Source organism: Struthio camelus, chromosome 8 (assembly GCF_040807025.1).
Source record: "Struthio camelus isolate bStrCam1 chromosome 8, bStrCam1.hap1, whole genome shotgun sequence".
NCBI lineage: Eukaryota > Metazoa > Chordata > Aves > Struthioniformes > Struthionidae > Struthio > Struthio camelus.
Genome location: NC_090949.1, coordinates 17,305,393 through 17,328,649, shown reverse-complemented (window position 1 = coordinate 17,328,649; position 23,257 = coordinate 17,305,393). Strand labels below are relative to the sequence as shown.

The 23,257-nt window shown below is 39.6% G+C and overlaps 1 protein-coding gene across 1 annotated transcript in view; it reads left to right on the top strand.

Annotated features, from left to right (window-relative positions):
- The window catches only part of LOC104151280 (uncharacterized), a 66,560-nt gene that overhangs the window by 24,953 nt on the left and 18,350 nt on the right, over positions 1 to 23,257 (top strand). The window contains exon 7 of the mRNA XM_068952376.1: positions 10,542 to 10,617. The gene's annotated coding sequence lies outside the window, so the exon portion shown is untranslated. The remainder of the gene's footprint in view (positions 1 to 10,541; positions 10,618 to 23,257) is intronic.

Here is a 23,257-nt window from a genome sequence, read left to right as displayed (position 1 = left end):
GACCCTGGTCAAAGGAAGACTCTGCTGTGGATCCTTGGAGCGACCAAACCAAGAAACAAAGGTTTCCAGTGGGGTTACATCATGATTTCAATTTGCAGAGTGACTTTCAAAAAAAGGCTGTAAGTCATAGGAAGTCCTCCATAGATTTGTAGTATCACAGTCCTTAAAATATTGACTGGTGCTTCTGTGCAGGAGAGAACTCTGGTGCATTTGACGCTGTGGATCCCTGCCACTCTCCACCCAGGATGGTCGTGGTATGACTGATGGTTACGTATTTGGACAGAGTCAAGCAAGTCACGGTTCTTGCTCCAGGTGTTTTATGATTTGACTTAGAGAAACAGGACAGCCTTCAGTAAGTCCTTCTCTTTTTTCCAGTCCCTATGTGCTGTTCACAGGACTTTGTTCATGGCCCCGCTCTTTTAACATCTTGCTATTGAACAAATGTATTTCATATAGCTTTAAACATCAGCTATGTGCTCACTCCCTGTTAACCAAGCTTTCTGCTCCCACTTGTCTCCTCCTGGCATGTGTGGCATCTTATCCTGTAACTGACATCTAATCTTGAATTTCTCACCAAGTCCTAAAATTCAGCAGGCTCCGCAAGACTCTTGACATCAACCTTTTCATACTGCTGACCTCTGTTAATATACCAGTCAGCCCTGGAAGTTTGTTGTTTGTTTGCTGGCGTCACTGCAGACTCATCCACCAGACTATCAATAGGAACTAAAAATTTTGGTATTTCGGACAGACTTGGTCAGGCCTTTGTTATTGCTTGTCTTCACTTCTGTAATGTCACTTCCTCTGATCATCTTTAAGTACGTAAAATCTTACCACTATATAAATATACAGATGCTTGTTGCTTTGACCAAATCACTTCCTGGTTTGAATCTTTCCCTGTTGTTTGTAGTATCAGGTTGTAGGTTTCACCTCCAGCTTTGAGAACCTTTAACTCTGCTCCGCTCTGCCTCTCTGCTTTTGTCTAACCATATCCATCCCCATCTTTCTCTGTATCCGTAATAATACTGCCTCTGCCTGGCAATTTTACTCTTCTATAATCTTCATAACATCCTATAAGCATGAAAACCCTCCCTGAACTTGTTTGCAAGGTCACGTGCACGGTCAGCATTCAATTCACTCTTGTTACCATGATTTCTGGAGGAGAAAAAAATGGATAATTATCACAATTATTAATGGATTAGTAGAGGGCCATTAGTAGCTGGAGGAAAAAACATAATGGTTAGACAACCTAACATAGTAAGGTAGGTTGTCTGTTTCACACATTTCCTACTCCCCATGTTGTTGAGAGAGGAAAACGTAATTGGAAGAAAGAAAAAACCCAGGAAAATGCTTAACCATTTCTTAGCTGGGAAAGCTTTGCCACTGTGATGCTTTCGCTTTAAGGGAAGTTCTCCCATAACATTTAAAAAGCATAATTTTTTTTATGATCTCTTCACCACAGGCCATCAGTGGAAATAATCCCTGTAATCTGGACTTCAGGCTGCTTTGTTATCTAGTAGCAGTAAGAAGCTTGCATCCTCTCAATCACTAGAGGGGGACAAAGCCTATTTAGCCATTTTATTACATAAAATGATTAAAGAGATTGTGATAGGTTTTGAGTTAGACATCCTGATGATTTAGTTAGAGTAAAGATCTATATTGTACCTTTCTCTAACATTCCTGAGTTCCTTGTGTTTCACTTTTTTCTTCAGTTAATCTGCTATTTAGGTGCGTTTTTTTTTAAAGCTGGTATTGCGGTATACGCATATATGCAAACAGTGTGTAAATAACTGAATAGCTATTAGCAAAGGACATTCTAGAAGCTATGAAGTTAATAGAAGTGCTTCTACCAAACAGCAGGTGAATGCATTATATAATGTTGTTTTTCAAAATTTTGAACAGTGTATGTATGAAGCAAAGATGAGGAAAGTGATACCTGAGCGTTTTTAAATGAAATTTCCATTTGGCCACATGTTAACAAACAGAAACAGGCCAGGCTGCATTTTTTTTTTTTTATCTCCGCAAAACGAATGGTATTTCAATCAATAAACGCAATAGTGAAGTGTAAGCATTTGTAAGTGTATAGCTGCAAATGTCAAATATAGTAAGTGCTTAAAAATACATTGGTAAAACAAAGATTTGTACATTTGTTTATTTTTAGGCAAAATGGACTTGCATAGTAATTGACACTGACCATGAAAATAACATGCAGGATTAATAATGTGTGATTGATTTTTTTTTTTTTTGAAATGAAGAATTCTTTTAGACTACAGCCTCATTATCTAGCAATCAATGTGGTAAAATCTTACAATAGGGCTCATAAATGGACAGCACAAGTCAATAACTACATTTACTGCTATTATATTCAAAAAAGTTCCTGCGCAAAATAGGTAGAACAAATGAAAAGAAATGGGTGGATACGCTATGTTATAACAAAGAACTCCCGCAGACTTGCCTTTTGCCTGCACATTAATCTAGTTCTCAGGAAAACCCTTGGCCAGATGTTGGTTTTTGAAGGCTTTTAAAAACCTTATCCCTTCTCCCCAAAGGGAGAGGGCTATGTAACTTTTAGGAATTAGTACTTAAAAATACCTATCGACATACCCCTCTAGTTGGAACACTTGCATCATCTCTTCTTAAGCAGCTGTTTTGTGAAACTGTATTATTAGTGTTTTCCAGCACAGATTTTCTGTCATTAAAGTTTTATGAAACCTTATTTATAAATACATTCATAGATATAGTTCTCCAGTCTTTCATCCAGAGGTCACCTTCAAGTTTCTGGAGGTGGTCTCAGGAATGACTGTTTCACCTTTATTCTGCACAGTCAGAAAAACTTACCAGGCTGGTCCATCCTTCACAGCTTTTGCAACAAAACCGCTTACAACGCTCTTCTCATCCAATGGTAATTCCAACCCAAACTAGCAGCTTTGCAGTTTCTAGTGAGGCGGAGTTTGTGATGTGGAGCCAAAGTCACCTGTTCTAGGACTACACTTGTAGCAGATCCAACTTACGGCTCACATTTACTGCAACGTTAGCTGAAATTATCTGCAATGAGTTTGTTAGCATAGCCTTGAAGGGAAGCCAGGCGGCACTGGGGCAGACTAGAGCAGCATGTTAGCAGTAATGAGTACCCATTTCAGCCTCCATCCTACTCTGCGATGGGCCAAGCAGTTTAACTTGGAAATATGACTGAACTAGAGCATGTGTGGGCTCTGGTTAGGTGCAGAAACCAAGTTACATCTTTTGATAAAGCTAGTGAAGACTAGGCCTATTTGGTTCCCCCAAGGGACTGTCTCCTGCACTCATTACCAAGTGTAAATGAGCATACTCAGTAACTGATACAGTCCTCCACATTATTTCTTTAGTTAAGTAAGTTCTTTAGTTAAGTTTCTTCAGTTAAGTTACTCAGTAACTGATATAGTCCTCTGCATAGTTTCTGTAGTGGCATGTCAAAACATGGTAAGGTAGGTGGTCTGTGCTAACTCCTTGTGACTATTATTTGTGCACACTAAGTCATTGATAGGTATCATACAACCTAAAGCTGCAAAGGGGTGCTTGTGACACCTGCAGGTACCCTAGACCTGCAAATACATCTGCAGAGGCTTGCATCTTTCTGCATTTTAAGAGACTTGGTGAGTTCAACATCTTCACAAGGAAATAATAATAATAAAAAAAAGCTGCTTCATACAAGGATGTTTGAAATTTGCTTTCCCATGCTTTTTGAAGAACTGAGCTAAAAAATATATGGTGGAGAAACGATCCATTAGAATCAAGCTGCAATCATGGTAAACGACTATGAAACTTTAAATATTTCCAGTTTTCCATTTCTTATTCCTTTCATTTTTTCGATAAATAATAGACTCTTTCAGTAAGAAAAATGGACTACTTTAGTAGCCCATCGTCTATGTTACTTTTGCTAAGCTTTTGTGTGTACTTTCTGTATTGTGCTACTTAAAAAACCTTTCTCTCTGACTTTTATTTTTATTTAAACTTAGCGCAAATTATTTGAAAGGTTTTGTTTGTCCCACGTGTATTTTAACTTCAATGCAATGAATACCTCTGACTTTTTGACAGCATAGATAAAACATAGGATGGCTAGATGCTCAACACTAGTTTCTGAAATGCCTGGGTATTTCCTTCCCCATGCAGCTTATCTGTTCCCCCGTAGTTTCACATAGTTTTACATGCATTCTCATAATTTTTTCCACAGTGTAATATAAAACCAGCTCCCCACAAAGACATTGACTGAGGAAAACACAATAAAAGGTTTTATTTAAAATAGCCTTAGACAACTAATATTTTATTATGTTGCCTGGTGAACTAACCCTAGAGCAAATCATGCAGGAAGATGAATATGTTTTGAAGGCCTTTGAGAATGGTGATTGTTCTTCAAATGTATCCTAACTACAGAAACATGCCTGAAAAGTAAATGTTTGATTTACACAGAGAAAACTTATAACATGTTCATTATCTCTCGGAAAAGCTTCACTGCTTGTTTCCTGTGTGAGCCAAAAAACCTGCTTCTGTGTTTGCACCTGTCTAAATATTTCATGGATTCACTTGCTGTACTCTTGCTGGTCTGATTTCCGGTCTTAAGTTACACTTAAGGCCAAATTTTCAAAGTGGTGCTCAAGAACATGGTCATGCAGCACAGCTATCCCCCGGGTAGGTGATGAAGCCAGTCTGTGTCCACGCACCGTATGTTGTGCCCACTGCTTACATTTGTAGTGGAGTCTCATTACATCACAAGACATCTAATGAGTAGTCCTTTGAGATATTTTATAGTTTCCATCCAATCACACAAAAAATACATCTTTTATTATTATTATCATCTTACTTCCTTATCTAAGATTCAGTATGATCTTTTTCCATAAGTCAACGTATTTCTCCTCCTTCCCCAAACAATACAAAAAAGAAAGAAAGTAATGGTTTCTGAAGGTAAAATGAATACTAGATTTGGCTATGTATATGTTAAGCTTGAATTAAAAATTATGTTTGCCCTTGGTTGAACAGATGTAAACTGTGCACGTTTTACAAGTGTTCTTAAAGTTGAAAGGAGTGAGAGGGATTGTACTTTATTCCATTGCTGTCTTTTTGGTGCATCTTCACATAGGGATGTGTCTGCCTCTTGGGAAGTTGGCAGTGTAAGTGGCTGACAAACTAGCTAATAAATCTGAGGTTAATAGGGCTGTAGACAGCAAAGTACATAGGCGTAGGAAGGATCACCAGCCACAGAATGCTGCACATCTAGAAACTGTCAATACAGAGTATGAAAAATGCAAAGGACAAAGCAAAACTAGGAGAAGTTCCAGCTCATTTTTCTGCTTGCTGGAGCAATCTCTCACATCAGCATATCCTGGTCCTCTAGGGAGGACATGTATTTAAGGGCTTGATCTTGCTTCTATTCATGCCAAAACAAAGTCTCCTTTTAACCCAACTGAAACAGGATCAAGTCATTAACAACTGTCTTCCTAAACATTAAAAAAAAAAAAAAAAAGTAACAATGCTTGGGGCTATACCAAAATGGCCCGTCCCTATACAAAGTCGCTGTCTGTATTTCTTGGGTTAAGAATATATTCAGGTTCTCTTAGAGGTAGGGATTAGAGCTTTAAAGCTGCTCCTTCCCGTTCTCTTAATTAGTGGACCAAATGACCGATACAGCTGCTGTGCACTCATGATGTTGAGGACAATTCCTAAGGGGCAGGGGGGAAAAAAAGTCTTTTGAAGACATTTTATATACACTAAACTAAATCACTTGAAGAAGCTTGTGGCCAGAAATTTAAGTCAGTCAGCATGGCATGCTTGAAGTCAACAGAGCCGCACTGATTCCTGTCTCGCCTGTGCTTTTCATTGAATAATGCAATGCAATTCTCTTAATGCATTAATGCAAGGATGAAGTAGGAAAGGGTGAAAAAATCCTGCTGCTGTACCAAAACCGCTCAAAGAAATAAGAATTGTCAGTGTGTTACATCGCAGATATACTCTCCGCTTATCTAAAGCCACCATAAATATGGCTGACATGAGGAAAAAGGTGTGCATGTCATGACACTGTTAAAGGAAACCATCCCTTTCCTGAGAAGGTTGCAAGCTGCTGGGCTGCTCTGTGATTTCTTTGAAGGCACCATGCCCTGAGGGCCCTACTCTCCCACCTTGCTCCCCTGTGAGGATACTTCTCAGAGGCTTTTTGATCATGGAGTCATCTTGCCAAGGGGGCATCCTTTCAAAGGATACCCCATGCCAGCAGATCTGTGGTAACCACCTGCCATGGGGCTTCTCCCTGGTCCCCTTCCCATGTCCCTGTGCTTGCTGCAGAGCCCAGCCATGTCTGGGCAGCCACTTGCACCTGCCCGCTGTTTGCCTGTGCACCTACACCCCCTTAGCACGTGGCAGGAGAGGCGGGTGCAGTGGTCACCTCCCGCTCACGGTGGGTGGGAGCTGCACTCGGCTGGGTAACGTGCACCAGGCCCACTACAATGCTATGTTAGTGGCCTGAGTAAGGGTTTGTTTTATTAAAGTTGAAAGTGAAGTGCTGGTTGGGCTGGGATGAGAGGCAGCTGCTTAAAGGGGCAGTGGAGAAGTGAAAGCTATGAACCGAGCAGGACCTGCAGGGGGGTCTAGGTCACTGGGGAGGGTGACCTGAAGGGAGACGCTCATGGGAAGAGTCAGATGAGCACAGCACGCTGTTTCGTGTTATGCAAACGCTCCAAGTGGTTGTGGACTGAATTAAGTATGTGGTTAAGTGTTGGACTAGGGGATTGGAGTCTAATAGCCAGTCTCAACTTGTGATGCTATCTGAAATAATGCTGTTATTGTTTCCCCTTACTTGCAACTGAGGTTCACTGGTGGGCATTTATTACCTTATTAAGAGGTTTCCACTATAAATACATGTTGCTCAGAACAAAATAGAGTATTAGTGTGTTCCTCAGGCAGCTCAATGGGTGAAGCAGGACTGGAATAACGGAGACAGCTGTGCCTCTTTATACCCTAAAGATTCAAATCCAGTGATCAGATGAAGATTTCTCCATGTCACTGCTCTGGTTTGTACTGGCACTTGAGATTTCCTTTCTCATAGCCAGACTCTCTGCTAAGTCTTTGCATAACAAGAAATAGTCACGCACATCATTGCTGATTCAGAAGGATATGTATTCTCACACGTACTCTGATGCAGAAAGGCCTGCATTTGATTTAGTGGCATAAAAAACTGATTGCTGTGGCCTCGTTATCGTTCCGTAGAGGTTTTTATTTTTTACCTGAACATTAAGTGTTTGGACTGCATGGACGTTTACTATGCAAACAGCGCAACTTCTGGTATTTTTTGAAATTAGTATAAGAATATGTATCTTGTGAGGGGAACGCGCTGATCGGCAGGACCTAGAGTGTTTAACAGCAAAGGGAATGCACTATCATTGCCTTTTCTATCCTTAAACTCTTTCAGTAAGAATCAAATGCTGGTCACTGTCGGAGGAGCGATATAGCATTCATAAACCTTTACTCTGGTACAGCATGCTCATTCTTGTGCTTTCTAGAGCAAAAGTGTTGCCTTTATGCTGTACCCTGAATTTACAAAGTATGAATTAAGCTTTTTATTTTCTATGTTGCATTCACCATTGAAAGACATTTGTGATTTATTTAAAAATGATTCTCTCTCTCTCATTTCGGACCCATCTTCTGCAGTGAAGTCATAGTTCTTGTGCCCGTGACCCCAAAATCAGTTGCCAGAGAAATAAATGTGATACTGCAAATCCAATTCAGGACTTCAGTACAGGATCAAGTGTAAGGAGCAAAGGAGAAGATAAGAGGCTTTCTAAAATAGAAGCATCTATTAGAAAAATCCATTTGTTTTTGTCAGGTCTATTTGAACACATTGGTCCAGTGTCAAAATCTCCACTTAATTGGAATATATATATATATATATATATATATTTTTTTTTTTTTTTTAAGTTTTGCAGTGATTTTCTGCTCCTGGGGCTTGGCTAGATTCCACAGCAATCAACTAAAAGACTTCTATTAATTTCAGTGGACGCTGGTTTTGGCCTCTGCTAAAAATCTTCATGTTTGGTGATATTGAATTGAAAAGTGGGTATTGCAAGTAAAAGAGTTTGTCTTATAACTCGCTTTCAAAGACTCCTGATCCGGAGCGTGCTGGATTCCGTGCTTGCACCTTCTCTCAACTTCCATTAAATAGAAAGTAAGCAAATCTCTTCCTAGAAGTACTCAGAGTAAGATTTTAAATGTGAATAGTTACCTATGGGATGTTGAAACGCTGAGGTGCTGGAATTCTTAATCGCTTAAATATCTTTGAAAATTTGGCCTTCTGAGCTATTTAGCACACATTTAATAGTTTTCTCGCTTTCAAAACTAACCATATTCTACATTAAGATTTGCCTGGACTGCAAATTCAGATATTAAAGGACAATCCTCCTCTATTTTCAACTGTACTTCAGTGATTTCATAAATTAGCCATTTCCCCCTTGCCTAGTCTTGGCTGTTAAGTGTTTGATGCCTGGTTTAGGCTACTTGCCTAGGCTCCCCCTCTCATCTACGGGGAGAAACGGGCAGCTCTGCCCTGGGAGAAGTGGTTAAGTCTGATGTGCCGAGTTGTGCCGTTGAGGTGCCATTGGCTGTGGTAAGAGTTTCAGTGACTTAGCTGAGATCAACTTCTAGATAGGTAAAGGTAGGTGAAATGAATACTATCTTTGCAAACAAGAAAAGTGACTGGAAATCTCTCTCTCTCTCTCTCTCAGACCTACAGAAAAGGATGTGCTAATAAGCAGTAGTCAGTCCATCAGCCAGTGAACGGTTGTATTCTCATTGAAAGTGGGTTTGATGCTTAAAGGAGAGATGGATAATTAAGACTTCATCTTCCAGAATATTAAATATTGATTTGTAGGCATTTAGCAACAGGCATAAAGCTCTCTTGAGAGCTGGCAGCAACTGTCTAAAAGATTATAAAGGATTTTATTTCTCCATGTAGAATTTAGCATTTATTTTTTATTTAAAATTTATGAAATGAGAGTAAAATAAATCAGGAGGTAACTTCTAGCTCTCTGAGTGTGTGTCGGTTCTGCTCCATGTGGCCATTCAGAGTCCAAAAGGATATGATTTTTTTTAAGGTTTGTATTGGCTTTTGGTTTACCGAGGTGTCAGGGGGTTTATAAGCTCTTCAACTCCAGTTTTGATTATTTTATCCAACTACTGTCACTTCTTATCGGTATTAAAGGCAGAAATCAAAGCAAGGGACCCATGGGAAGTAGAGTTTCAAATGTACACCACGGCTCTTTTTTGTCACTGTTATAAACTATACATCCTCTGTTCCTGACAGCGTATCCACAAGATAATGAGGTGAGTTTCATACTTCATTAATTCATTTGTGAATTAAACAAAGGTGTTTTTAACTACAGTGTGTTTCTTTCCACCTGCCTAGTCCTTTCTTTGTGACTTATGAAAAGTGCTGAAATTCAACAGATACCTTGTAGGATAGTTTTGCTCTTGGCAGCCAGTTTGTCTTTTCAACCTTTCTCTAATTGTAAATTGGGAATCTGCATGATTAAACCTGTTCAAATTGATTTAAAAAAAAAAAAAGTGTCCCAGCTTAGTTGCATCTCGTGGATATTTCTTCCCAAGAAAAAGTGGCCCACATTGCAGATGACTGCATTTGAAAAATTAGCACTCGCTGTGGTAATTGATGGTCTGAGTAAAGTTAACCAGTATTCAGTTACTTGAGAGTTTCTAGGCATGGACTGCCCGCGGGACCTTGCTGCAGTAATATGAATTCTAGCTATGAAGTGATTTGGAAAACCCTGCCTCTGTAGGGAGAAAATAATCAAAATTCAGGGGAAAGTTAAGAATAAGCCTCACTAGGCAGTATTAGAGTGGGTATTATGAGTTCTTTTGTGTGGGATCTTTTTCTATCCCAGCTCAGCTCCAAAAATAGCAACATCTTTGCTAAGTAAAACTGGTATATTTTGACTATATGCTGATGGCTGTGGAGGAATAATCAGTTGTGTAGATCAAAGATTTTGTTCATGGTGAAGGATTTGTGCAGCAACTATTTCTTTAGAGATGTCTATGCATTAGAAACCAACAAGCTTTTCCACAGTCCATTTTATTTGGGTTAGCAAGTGTATTGAATTTAAGAATAAGGTGGCATATTTTCTGTGTTTTACTTTCAGTAGTTTCAAGTTGATCAAATCCATTTCAGTTCCTCAGTTTATGCAGAATCACTTTAAGTAAGTGTAAGTAAAATGTGTTCATTTTATTGCTGGATCAGTTTATTAGGTTTTAAAAGTGCATTTCCACTATACCATCAACAGCACTAAGGGAAAAAAGGGAGGCGCAGTGACAGAAAATCTATTTGACAAAGTAAATAGTCTCTTTGCACATGTATATATATGTGTGTGGGGGGGGGGGTTACATGGCTAAAGTAATAGTGATGGCACTGATGGAATAGGCACATTTTAGCATTATAATGACAAATCATAAAAGATGACACACTTTAAAAAAAGATGATGTTTATCGGAGACTTGATTATTTCCTACCTTCAGCAAATGGAAAATTGACTGAGACAAGAGAATCCAGCAAGTGAGGATCCAAATTGAAACACTAAGTCATGTCTACATGGTAAGTAAAAAGTATTTCCAAAAAAAAAAGTAACCAATTTTTTTTTGGGGGGGGGGGGAGGTGGGGGGGGGGGACACGAAACTGAGGCAGTGCAATTAGAAGTTGATACTTAAATCTTATTTTGAACGCTCTAATTGCAAAAAGAAGATATTTCATAACAAAGATGTTGCAGTAGCATAAGCAGGGGAAAAAGGCACTAGGATGAGGTAGGCAGACCTGTACATTTGCACATTTCTAAGTAAGCCTGTAAGATATTGTTGAGTCCTTGGGGTTATATGAGATTCTTCAATTTCTTTGACCGTTTAAGCTTGGCTGTAGACCCAGGAGGGACCTAGCTTCTATGTTATTCTCATTTTGACATTTTTATTGTTAAGTGTTGTGCACTGAGTTAAAATTTTTTGTACTCAAGTTTAGATGCTTGAATCTTGAAGTCCTTTTGTTCATCCTGTCATCTGTCATTGATGTAACTGACTTCTTTGACAGTGTTGACAGGATTTATCTAAGAGTTTGTTAGATGGCGCATTTTATAAAATCAAATATAAATAAAAGGGCCCATCGCCTGGGGGATATGGGTTTGGAAGTCAATGGGTGTTGATGGTGCTTAGTTTCACAAAGAGCTATTCAAGGACTCACACAATCACCTCTTACAGATTTATCTCTTTTTTAATATATGACCATGTTCATATTCCCTTCAGGTTGGGGAGCAAAATGTTATTTTTTTCTTTTCTAAGACTTGGCAGACAATCAAGTATGTACCTACATTTCTTTCTGACATTTCCGAAATACTAAATATTGTATCCTGGTGATAATGCTTTCTGAAGAAGGAAGGAGATGGCCCATTTAATAATGTATACTTCATTTACAGTTTGGAGTGTTAGCCAACTACTTGTGATGATACTTTTTCCAGTCATAATACTGATATATGCAGAGTTCTAACTACATTTTTAAATAGAACAACAACTGAATGATACATTCAAAATAATTCATGGAGAGGAAATAGATGTATTTCAGCATGGGAGAATATTTATGCATTATTTAACAGCAATAATGTTTGAATTCATACATTATGCAAATGCCGTTACAATCAGGAAAATGAAAGAACTTGGACTGCTGCAACGTCTTTAAATCTACCATTAGGTACTTATTTGTGCATATCATTTAATACTGCACAATGTTACAGTATGTCACTTGAAGAGAGAAGTTATCAGAGACTAACAGGGTATAAAAAAGTAAAGCTGATGAATTCTTGATTGCTACCTTGATGCTAATGTCTATAAATTTATCAGCAAACAAGAGTAAGGGCTTTAATGTAATTTACACAAACGCCTCTTCTGGAGGTAAGTTACGGGGTTTTACACACAGTTCACATTTTGTGTTGTGATCCTTATCCACACCCACCGCACACAACAGACCTGCACACGGTGTGGGCTGACGCAGCCAAATTGTATTTTCTTAATGTGTCAGCAGCTATGATCCAAAACTAGCAAAACCACCAAGCCTGACCATATAAAACCAAAGCTGGTTCTGTCTCATCTTTAAGATACAATATAAAAAAACTCAAAAATTCCTGTGCTATGGTGAAGGGCATTAATATACGTTCTCTTTTACTAGTTACATCTGTTTACATCTCTACTTAATTAAATATATAAAACTTTAGCTGTGTACGTGCACACTTCATTGTGGTATTTTCATGCCACATCTCTTTTAGAATGACTTTGTATTTTTACAGTTAGTATGAGAGTGTATTTGTGTATTCTGTGTGAACAGGAGCAAAAAATTGCTATGCGTGCAGCCCACCCATGCTCTGAGCTAGCCACCTTCAGTCTGGAAATCATGGTAATGTAGCCATGTTAGGAAGGCACTGATCTTGAGCTAATATATCCAGCCCCGTCGTCAGAAGTCACCAGCACATGCTCAGAGCTGCACTCATGGGGCTTTGTCAGCACTGGCTCCCGGGGCCACGATAAGAGCAGGTTGTCGGCCTTGACTGTCCGTTGCCTCCTGGTCGCCCTCTCCCATTCCTACCTCTAGTTTCCTTAGTCTTTCTGTTTTCATCAATGGTTTGTTTCCCTCCCTTTTTTAAATGGCTCCTCTATTCTTGTCTTTTACTCCTTTCAATCATGCTTTGTACTGATTGTATGGTCCTTACACCCATTTTTTGTCAGTACTTCTCCCACATTAGTGAATCTCTCATCCAAATAACACAATGAAGTCATCTATGACATGTAATAGAAACAGAACTAGTTGAAAATGTCAGTATGAAAAAGAAACAGAGGTAGTATGGCCTGTGTCCTCAAAAGCATCTGGGGTCTTATCTCCTGCTTTGAGCCTAAGAATCTGAGAGTTGGTTGGAGCTAAGGCTGATTAGCAACGCTGCCGTGTCACTGTGTTAACTCACCCTTCAGTGCAGCAGTCTAACGCTAGCACCACAAGACAGTCCTCCTTCTCCTAACATCAGTCCTCAGTAAACCCCACTTGCCAGCGATTATCTTGCCCTTGCCGTCCTGGTGGAGAGAGGCCAGAGTAGTGTGAGAAAGTGAAGGTTAGCTGACCTGTGAAGGCTGCACTCTCAGTTCTGCCGTTCACCTCTTTGAGACAAAACCCAAAGGATGATCTTGCTGCCCCGTTCTGCGGGTGTGTTTGTACGGGATAGCTTGGGCCAGTGTCTGAAATCAGAGGGTTTCCTCTGCGTGCACCTATGGAAAATAAAAATGTTTAGGAAACAGGAAGAACAGAGTAGACGCGTCCTCCTCATTGCATGGAGAATGCTGGTGCTTTTGAGCCTGGTGATGAAATGCTGATGATTTAAAAAAAAAAAACAAAAAACAAAAAACCTTTTCTGGTCTGTTCTTTTTTGTCCATATGGGAACAGGAACTTGAGAAGTCACAGGGCTGATTATCATACGCTTTTCAGTCTCTCACCTTTGACAAATATATTCTAGAGAAGTTCTGGATGATTTTGCCATAGTAGAAGCAAACATTGCATCTGATTTTTTCCTACCAAATGTTGTGCATGCCTAACTTCTTGACAGGAAAAGTGGAAGACAAAAGGGCTTACTAGTCAGACGCAGGCTCTGCCAGTTGCTTTCTTGTTGAGCTGATTTTTAGGTCATCATTTGAGAAAGCAAAAGCAAGGGTGCACAGTGGTGGAAGAAGAGCTAAATTTTCCCCTTTTTGTTAATCCACCAATTTTTTTTTCCAAATGATTTCTATTACAAAGCTCATAACTCTTACTCATTCATATTTCTGATAATGATCAAAATGAGAGTAAGTAGACATGGAGAACAATTAGCTGAGTGAACAAATAATTTTCTTATGCCTTTAAAGCTGGCACAGCACTTGTCAAGCAGTGATTTACAGAAACGGACAGTGGAGGCAAATTTACAATCTGATTTCCATGTGTTCTTGTTGTATGGTGAGGAAAAAAGAATCTGCATGCAGATGCCATCAGTCCGGCATGTCTCATAAACACTACTTTCGTGTAATAGCTTGGGAATTCAGAACAGGTCTTGCTGCTACTGAGTGGCATTTGGACACATTTTGGGTACTCACCAATTTGAATCCAGTCCACAGCCTGGAATTTTTACTCTGCTGTAGTCTTCCAGAAATGATTACTTTTTATGGCAGAGTGGATGCAATACTGTTTGCTCTTCCATCATAAAGACTGTGCCAGGACTTCTGTTATAAAATCTCTATTGCTAACAAGAAAACACAATTCAACCAATATATTGTGCTCCTGGCTAAGAACTGGCATGCAAGAATTAATCCTGGAAATTTTTATTTGCAGCAAATGATACTAATTTCTCAGTGTGCAAAATAATGTATGAACTCCTTTTTGTTGAGTATTAACTAATCTTTATGGCATTGTAACAATTAGAGTTAGAATCAAGCTGGTTTTGAAGAGAGAGAGGAACAGCAGGATGCAGCAGGCACCAAGGGTGCAAAAACAACGTGTACCCACTCCAGTGCCAACTGGATGGAGATCATCAGCTGACAACAAAGAAGAGACAGGGCTATAGAAATAGGAGTCAGTATATGCTGGAACGTGAAATCAATTGATGTGGTATTAACTTTGGAGTGGTTGTGCTAATGTCCTTAATGCATATCTCCTTGCTTTACATAGCTTTGATAATGATATGTGAGTGCTGACTATACATGAAGAAAAGGGAAGTTGGTTATCGTTGTAATGGTAGTTCATGAGAAAGTTTATGAGTTAGAGGGTATGACAATGTTGGACTGGTTATTGTATTGCTTATGCATAGCCTGTCTAAGGGTTAAGTTAGTCTCAGGTGGGTTTCCGTGTCAGCAGTGCCTGAACACAGAGCGGAGCCGAGCCTTGGTTCAGACAATGTGATCCCATCACTTCAACCCTTCTCCCTCTGACTGGTGTGTTCTTTTTGGATAAACAGATGGTGCTGTCCAGTGTCTCTGTGTTTTCCCTCTGGTTACAGCTCCTGTGAAGAACTGGCCAAATCCAACCAGGCCTCCGTATGATTGACAAGGATGCCATCGCCACCAAAGAGAAGTGCAAGACCTGGCGTGATCATTCAGTAGAGGTGCTCGGAAAGACCTAGAGAGTCAATGGTGTGGTTAATCCTGAGCTGTGATACTGTACAAATAGTCTGTTCTGCCTAATGTAACCCCGATGTGAAGTTTGGGCAACTTTCAGCTGCAGTAAGGGCCTGCTTGGCTAGGAGAATACAGGCCCTTTCTGAAAAGTTGTGAGCAATTAAGAGAGCACTAGATTGCTATAGATGTGGAAGAGGGTTTCCTAGATGATGACCATAAATCTTGCACGGTCGAAAAAGACAGCATAGCTTCTTTGAGTTTTTTGTTTAATGGTTTAGTGTAATGCCTGCATGTTGAAAAATATCTCGGGTTATCTCCTTTTTTGGACAAAGACTATTGCTCTTACTCCTGATACTTTCTGACTGCGCTGAGGGCATGCTCCAAAATCTGCTGAAGTCAAGAGAAAAATTTCTTGAGAGCCTGAGAACCAAATTTCTGTGAAAGATTTCCCATGTCAAGATCATCCAGGGTCTGTCCTCAGTGGGCCAGTATAGATGCATAATGCTTGTCTTTTGAAACAGAAAAATTACCTCTAATATGAAAATTGGCACTGACTTCAAAAGGGTTACCCCAGTCAGCTATGTTCTGGCAATCCTTGCTTACAGAACACAATTTTAACATATGTTAAATTTTATGCTGATAATTTGCATATTCTTATACTAAATAAATATGCACATTTATGTACACTGTGATGTAACGGCAATTTACATCTCATATGACCATCTGACATTGTTTCTCCTGGGAATATATAATGGATGCATCTCCTTTGCATCATGAGAAAAATGCTGTTTCAACTTAACAGAATATTTTAATTTCACGTAGTCAAAATGGTGCATCTATAGCATAAGGTTGTCTTCAGTTTGTGTTATGGCTTTTGTAAGTTTGCTAATTCCTTTGGGTTTTAATTAGAAACACTTCAGCTATATTTCCCTAAAACATGCAAATGTTGAGGCTCCCACAAACAGTATTATTAAGATGGCTTCTTAATTGATTTTTCTTTGGGAGCAATTTGTTTCTCTTCCAGTTTACTGTGGCAAACACTGGCATTTGTCACTTCTTCCAGTTACTGAAGCTTTCTGCTTTAATAAATGCACATATTAGATGCTATTCTCTCTCTCAGTTTGATAGGTGTATAGTGTCAGACAGAAGAAGGTCACAATGATGTTAAATTTGCTGCTGAGCACAGGATCAGAGTGTAAATGAAATCTTGAAGGCTGGGAAATGAGAATGTGCAAGTGTAAATAATGTATTAATTATTGACAGCTAAGGGACCAAAGAGTCCTATTTAGTAATGACATCTTCATTGTTGCACTGCCTGACACTGTCTCAGGTATTTTTATTTTAATGAAAGGTTTCCCCCCCCAGTAGTAAATATTTCAATTTACCAGTGTAACTTTATTGATATTTTTCATCATCTTTGGCTTTTGTTTATCTTCTGTATTTTAGGTGCTTGTTCAGGAGGGGATGGGGAAGAAGTGAATACTCTTTGTTTTATAGTGGCAGGTGATGTTATTACCGTACGAAAGAGATTTTTCCTATAATAAAAGAGCACAACACTGAGGTGCAAAAGGAGATTCCACCTCATCAGTTATTTATGGAAGTTAAGATATAGTTTGGGAAAAGACATGTGATAGTCAAGGGCTCGATTTTGCCAACAACCCTTCATAACAATGGGTAGTGTTTAATATACACCAGAAACCCAATTGATCTCAGCATGGCTGCTCTGAGTGAAACACTAGTTAGGGTAAGGAAAGGTGGCTTTCAGGTAACAGGCTTAATAGTCTGTACTTTCAATCATGGAGCAAAGTCTGGGAGTAGTAATCAACCCTTTACTATTTACATTATTTCTATTATAAAGTAGTGCAGAAAAAAATGTCATGGTCCAAAAAAAATCTTAGCTTTATCCATCATAAGGGCACTAGACGCACATTAAGCTAGGAGCCTTCGAAATGTCAGGACTTTAAAACAAAACAAAGGTATATCCTAACCCTTGTTTGCCAAACAAGCTAAGAGCTTTTCTCCTTTGGAGATGTTCACCTGCGGAGGAGAGCTGGTCTCTTTTGCTTCCCAAGTCCTTCAGCTTGCTCCATCCTCACACAACACGTGTGAGCCCCGGCCTAGAGCAGCTAGCTATATTGCAATTCTGTTTTATTCCTGTGTTACATCCAGGCCCCAGTCAGTCCCAACTCACCTATGCTGTTTTTTCCCACAGATACTAGATTTTGCTCCACCTGCAAGTAGAAGGCACAGGAGTATGGTGAGGTCTGTAGGACTTGTGGTGGCTCTGGATGAAAGCAATGGCCAGTTATTCACATGAACAATGTACTCAGCACAGCTCGGAGAGCTCCTCTTGCTCCTGCTGCGTGGGCAGAAGTTGCGGTCGTGTAGCTCATCGCTGCCTTTGGCAAACCGCTGGAGTCCCTTGCACTCGCGTGCAGGTGCCTGGCGGCTCATCTGGCTGCTTCTGTCACTCTCCGCTAGTTTGGTGTCTGAACACCTCCCCTTCCAGCCATGAGCAAACCTGCCAGGGAAAAGAAAGCGGTGTGCCAGTTCGCGTATGCAGTGGTCGCCGCGAGAGGGCCTGGGATGTGCTAGCCAGCGGGAAATAGGGGGTGCCTGGGACGGGGAGGGAAATCGTCCTGCAGCTACCCGGGGGGGACAGAAGGTGCTACTGAGAGCTGGGATGGAAGGAACAGAAGAGGCAGCTGCTTCAGCGGTTCTCAAGCCGGTGATAATTGTCTTTGTCCTTACTGAGTACCGCTGGGTGACATCTTCCAGGCAAATCCTGCTTCCCCTGAAAAATGCAGATTCTGGTCGGTGGAAATGTTTGGCAATTTCTGTCAGTCTTGGTGAGTTGTTAGAGTTGATAAAATCCTGGTGTGTGGGGGGCTGGAAAAAGTGAGAACGTTTCATTTTGTTATTTTCAAAACATTGCTTTGATTGATTGAGTCAGAAAGACCTTCCATTCTGAAGAATTTTAATTTCTTACATTAACAAATACTAACAGTTTTACACAACCTAAAGTTAATGAGACACTTCCCTGGATATTAATCGTCCACTTTTCAGTTCAACAAGCCCTAGCTGTTTTTTCCAGCCAGCGGTAGGCTGTTTATTCCTTGAAGAGCAAGTGCGGAGAGAAGTGCCCAGCTTGGTCAGTGTTTGCCTTGGAGTTGCTGCCAGCGCTTGTGTACGTTGTGCCGATGAGCTGTTGTTTCCGTCTGCGATGTTCTAAGCAGAAAAAAAGAGGCAGATTCACGTTATAGGGACATTCCCAATTATGTAACCCAGCTCCACATTGTTATTTACAGGTGCTAATGCCACTAGGGGAAAATGTGGCTCCTTTTTAAAGTGTGTGGTTATTTACGGAGCATGTGTCTCAAACATTAAAAAATGCCATGTGTGATGCTGAATATAGAGTCCCTCTCCCTCCGCCCAAGAACATAACTTTATCAAAACGAAATTTCCTGCTCATTTGAGCCAGTCTCCATAGCAACAGTACTGTACACCTGTGATGTGCGGGCATAAGCCGCTACACCCCCAGAACTAGCCAGAATGAGCCTTGCCCCATCCCCCTCCCAAAGGGGCAGCTGCATTTCCAATATAACCCATAGCATGTATTTTTATATGTTACATATGTGGGATCTGTATAGAAGATCATTTTATTCAGAAATGCCCTAGTTACATTTGGTAAATAAATACAAATATGCTACTTTACATGAAGTTATACACTTGCAAAAATTCAATGTGTTCTTGTCCTGAGGGAAGACCTTATAATACAGACGTTATACAAAAATAAAGGCTCATGCTTACATTTGCTCCTGTAAGAACTTCCTAATTCGAAAAATTCGTCCAATACCTCACTCTTCCAAATCTGTCAAGTTGTTAATAGTACATCATTATGAAAAGAATTAAGCAAATGCATGCTGAATTATTTAAATATTGTTTTAATAGTAAACTGGAAATAACTATGCACCTTTGGCTACCCAGTACTGCAAATAGCCATACTGCTGTTCACTCCATAACTTTTAATGAAATTGAACTCCCCAGTAAGAAATAAATGGTTGCATTTTAAAGAAACCTGAAATTATTTCCCCAGGTCATTCATAAGGTAGATCATTACAGAGAAACATTTTCTTATGCTAACAAAAAAAAAAGAAAAAAGAAAAAAGAAAATAGCTAACTAACGCAATGGAAATTATATTTTAAGCTTTCTACATTTATTAGCTTATTTCAGATGAGGCAAACTTCAAAGAAGAATTTTATTTGAAATACATGCAGTATAAAAACCTACATAATTATGGCTATTGCTGTCAGATATACTCTATGTGACAGAACATATAGGTAAACTGGCTGTTTCCATGCTCCCATGTTTGTGTGTTCTTGTTTTCGCTTTCCAAACTGCCCTCTTTACCCCTCTTACCTCAGTATTACCCAGCACTGAGTGCAGGGCAAGCTAAGAGCTAAAGGACTGAAACATGACAGAAGATATATGCATATTTTCAAAGTTGATTGCAGCAGGTTGCCTGAATTTTTAATATCTCTCCTTGATATAGTATGCTTGACTTTTTTTTCTGTTTTATTATAATCCTCATTTCTATGCCAGTGGATATGGGACAACTTCTCTCCGAGCAAAATTTCTCGTCCTTGTTCAGCAAATGGATGGACAAGACTGTTCTTTTTTTAAAGAGGAAAGAGGAGTTGGGGCTTAGTGACTCACCCTACTGCAAGCTGCAGTTGTCAATAACAGCTGCTAACTGGGTGGAAAGGGAAAGGAACTGTCTTCTTACTAGCAGTTTAAGGACAGGGGACAACTGTCTCGTCATTTTTTGTTTTTCTCAAGTGTAGTTGTTTTCAGATTTCCTGCTAGGAAATATCTGTCTAATATAAGCTGCTGATACTCTGCTTTAGGCAGAACATGGCGCTTGGAGCTTATGTAGGCTGATTTCAGGGAAACTAGCAGCATTATTGATTTTCATTGGGCTTATTAGGATCAGTGTAACATGCACTTTTGCTATACTAGATTGTATTTGGCTTTCATCATGAAATCTCATTACACTAAAAAGAAATGGAAACAAGTTGTGCAAGTAAAAGATTTTGCAGAGTACTATAATGAAATTAGTCTGCCTCTGTGAAAACCTGCTTTGGATGTAGGTCATTCAAGCCCTGAATGCTGCTGGTCTGATTCTGTTCTCATTTGCTTCTGAAAATTAAGAACAAATTCTCTAGTGTTTGTGGAGTTGTTTCAGATTTACCCTAGCATAACTGAAGCTAGAGTTTGGTCCTTGAAGTACTCATGCTTTCAGAAACCTGTTGTTGAACCGGTGATTTACTAGGAAGGAGTCCCGATTGTGTGTCTGCTAGCAGCCAGGCTGGAATATATTATAAGGTTATAAAGGAGCGTGATTTACAGGTGACTGCGGATGCACCCCGTTCCAGACCCCAGCCAGCAGCAGGAATGAGCAGGAAGCTCATTTTCATGCTTTTTGCTCTTGTGGGACTAACCTTGGAAAAGTGCAAAGGAGGGCGATAGCTAGTCATGATTTGCCTTTCGACAAAGCACAGGTTGGCGGCAAAGTGCATCCCCTTGGCCAGACCATCGGAGGCAGAAATCTACCATCCCAAAGCTCGCTGGAGGCGCAGTTGCCAACCCAGCTTCCCTCGTCTGAGCCCGATTCACCAGCAGTGTTTGCGTGCCCAGACCCCCAACCCTGCCCTGGATTACATGCGCTTGGGGATTTTTTTTAGATAATTCAGAAACAAAATCAAACAAACAAGTGAACAGAGCCTTGTGAAAAATGGAACAAAATCCCTTGTTATGAACTCCTGAGATTTTATTGCAAAGCAGAAGAAAGTGTTTGCTTAAATTATTATGCAAAAAATCTCAACGTTCAGACTCAAGCTTGAAAGTATTGATTGCAAATGTTCAGAGACTAAAAGGAAAGTCAGGTGAACCTACATTTATTGCTTTTAGTCTCATGGTTGTCAGCCAAGTTCGTAGAGTGGAGGAAGAGGTTTTTGTATGTTGTGTCATTGCTTTTTAGTACTTGAAATTGGTGGTAAGGAGAACATTTTCCCAAAGTCTATATTTACTCTGTAAGAATGGAACAAGGCTCTTGAGCTGTTAGGGGAAAAAAAATCCTCCTTTGACATGTTTTGATGGTATCTTTCAGAATTACACATATTTCTTAATAGTCAGGATGATTTTGCTTTCGTAGATGTTCTATATTTGGCTAAAGCAACATTCTTTTGAGAAGAAAAACAGAGAAGATTACTTTTGAAGAAATCTGAGAAGTGATTTTCAAGATTTCTTTCCTAGTATGTGTAACATCAGTGTATTCCATATCACAGCTATCAATCTATATTAGGTACCAAATTTAGCAGGAAGCACCCAGTTAAAAATGAGCAAACAGAATAGATGCCAAGATGTAGAAATTCAAGATATGAAGCCGTAACTGTAAAGTTACTTGGGGAATCCAATTTTTGTATCGTTTACAGACTATGAGTTAATGACAAAGCATGGTCAGTTCTTTGGCACTCTTGTACCTGCCCTATTGATTAAATGATGCTTTATGTTTGGAATTGCCTATTGTTTTGGTGTTTTTTATGGAGAAACTTTGCTGCCATGAAATGGATTGATCGTATCCTGGGCTTGAAGGTTTTGTTCCTGAATTTTTCAGGCCCAAAACAGCAAAATCCGAGAAGGGGAGGATCTCTTAAGTACATATAGATTGTTTTTGTAATATTCACATCTTATTTGTTTCTGGAAAGAGCTCTTAAACTGCTGAACGCACAACTTTATTTATGGAAAAGCTTGCTGACAATTGACACTTTTCAGCTGAAAAATGATACTTCTTACTAATGCTGTAGTATAGTAATCAAAAGCTGATCAAAAAAATTCCCTGCTGGGCTTTGCTAGCCAAACGAATACAACTAGTGAGACAATTCAAGTAGATTTCCTGCAAATACTGATATTCACAGACTTTCAGTTAGAAATTATGAGAACGACACATCAAATGAGAAGAGGCCTTGTGCCCTGGTGTGCCTCAGCGAGACCTGTTGCTGATGTGCAGCGGGAGAGATTTGACTCTGTAAGTGCAGGTAAGCTGGTCACTCAGCTCACAGCTCAAAGATCAAATTAACTGAGTGAGGAAAGCGTTTTCTTTCTGACCTCCTACCGGATAAACTTAGCCCAAAAACTCCCTTAGAGAAGTTAGCTCGCTAAGGCAGTGGTAACAAGTGCTAAAGGTTGTTGTTGGGATTTTGTTTGTTGAATATTAGTTGAAAATAATTTAAATGGCATCTTAATAGCCTTATTTTATGTCTCTTATTTTGATTTTAAAAATTGGACCGTTCCCCTTCGTGCAGTTAATAGGGTCAGTGTATGAGTCTGTGCTGGTTACCATGCCTTCAGTCATGTGGAATCCAAACAGCCATTATAATTTGTTTCTAAACAGATCAAGAGCTATTTACCATCTCAATGTTTTGTGCACAGCTGGGTGTCTGGCAAACATCCAATATCCATTAACATTTAAAAATTAGTCCCATAATGCATCTTTTCCGTGGCTTGAGGAGTATACACACTGACACATGTTGGGAACCAATTATATTTGCACCACCATTAGTCTGGCTGCATTCAACTTCCCAGTAAATGAGGGCTAATTTAGTTTCCAGAATGGTGTATCTTAAATTCATGCAATGACCTTAGAGAAAGCAGAGTATCTGAAGATATAAAGAGGAAGGAAATGTTCAGAAAGAATAATGGTTCCTTTTTTCTGCCTAAAACATAAGGGTACATTATTATATGACTGTTCCCAGCAGCCATGCCTGTCCCTGAAAACCAGATTCCTCTAATTCAATACTTATAAAATTCATGAACAGAATTTATTTGGGGAAGAAATCACACTAATAGAGTAAAACTAGCGAGCCCTCCCTGCTCTGATCAAACCTGCTAGTCGACCTTTTTACAATAGCAATTTAAGACCTGCCTTTAGCAGGTCTAACTCTTTGGGTTGCCGACTGGTTTGAAGTATTCTGTTTTCCTATCAGCGAGAGAGTAACACAGACAGGTCTT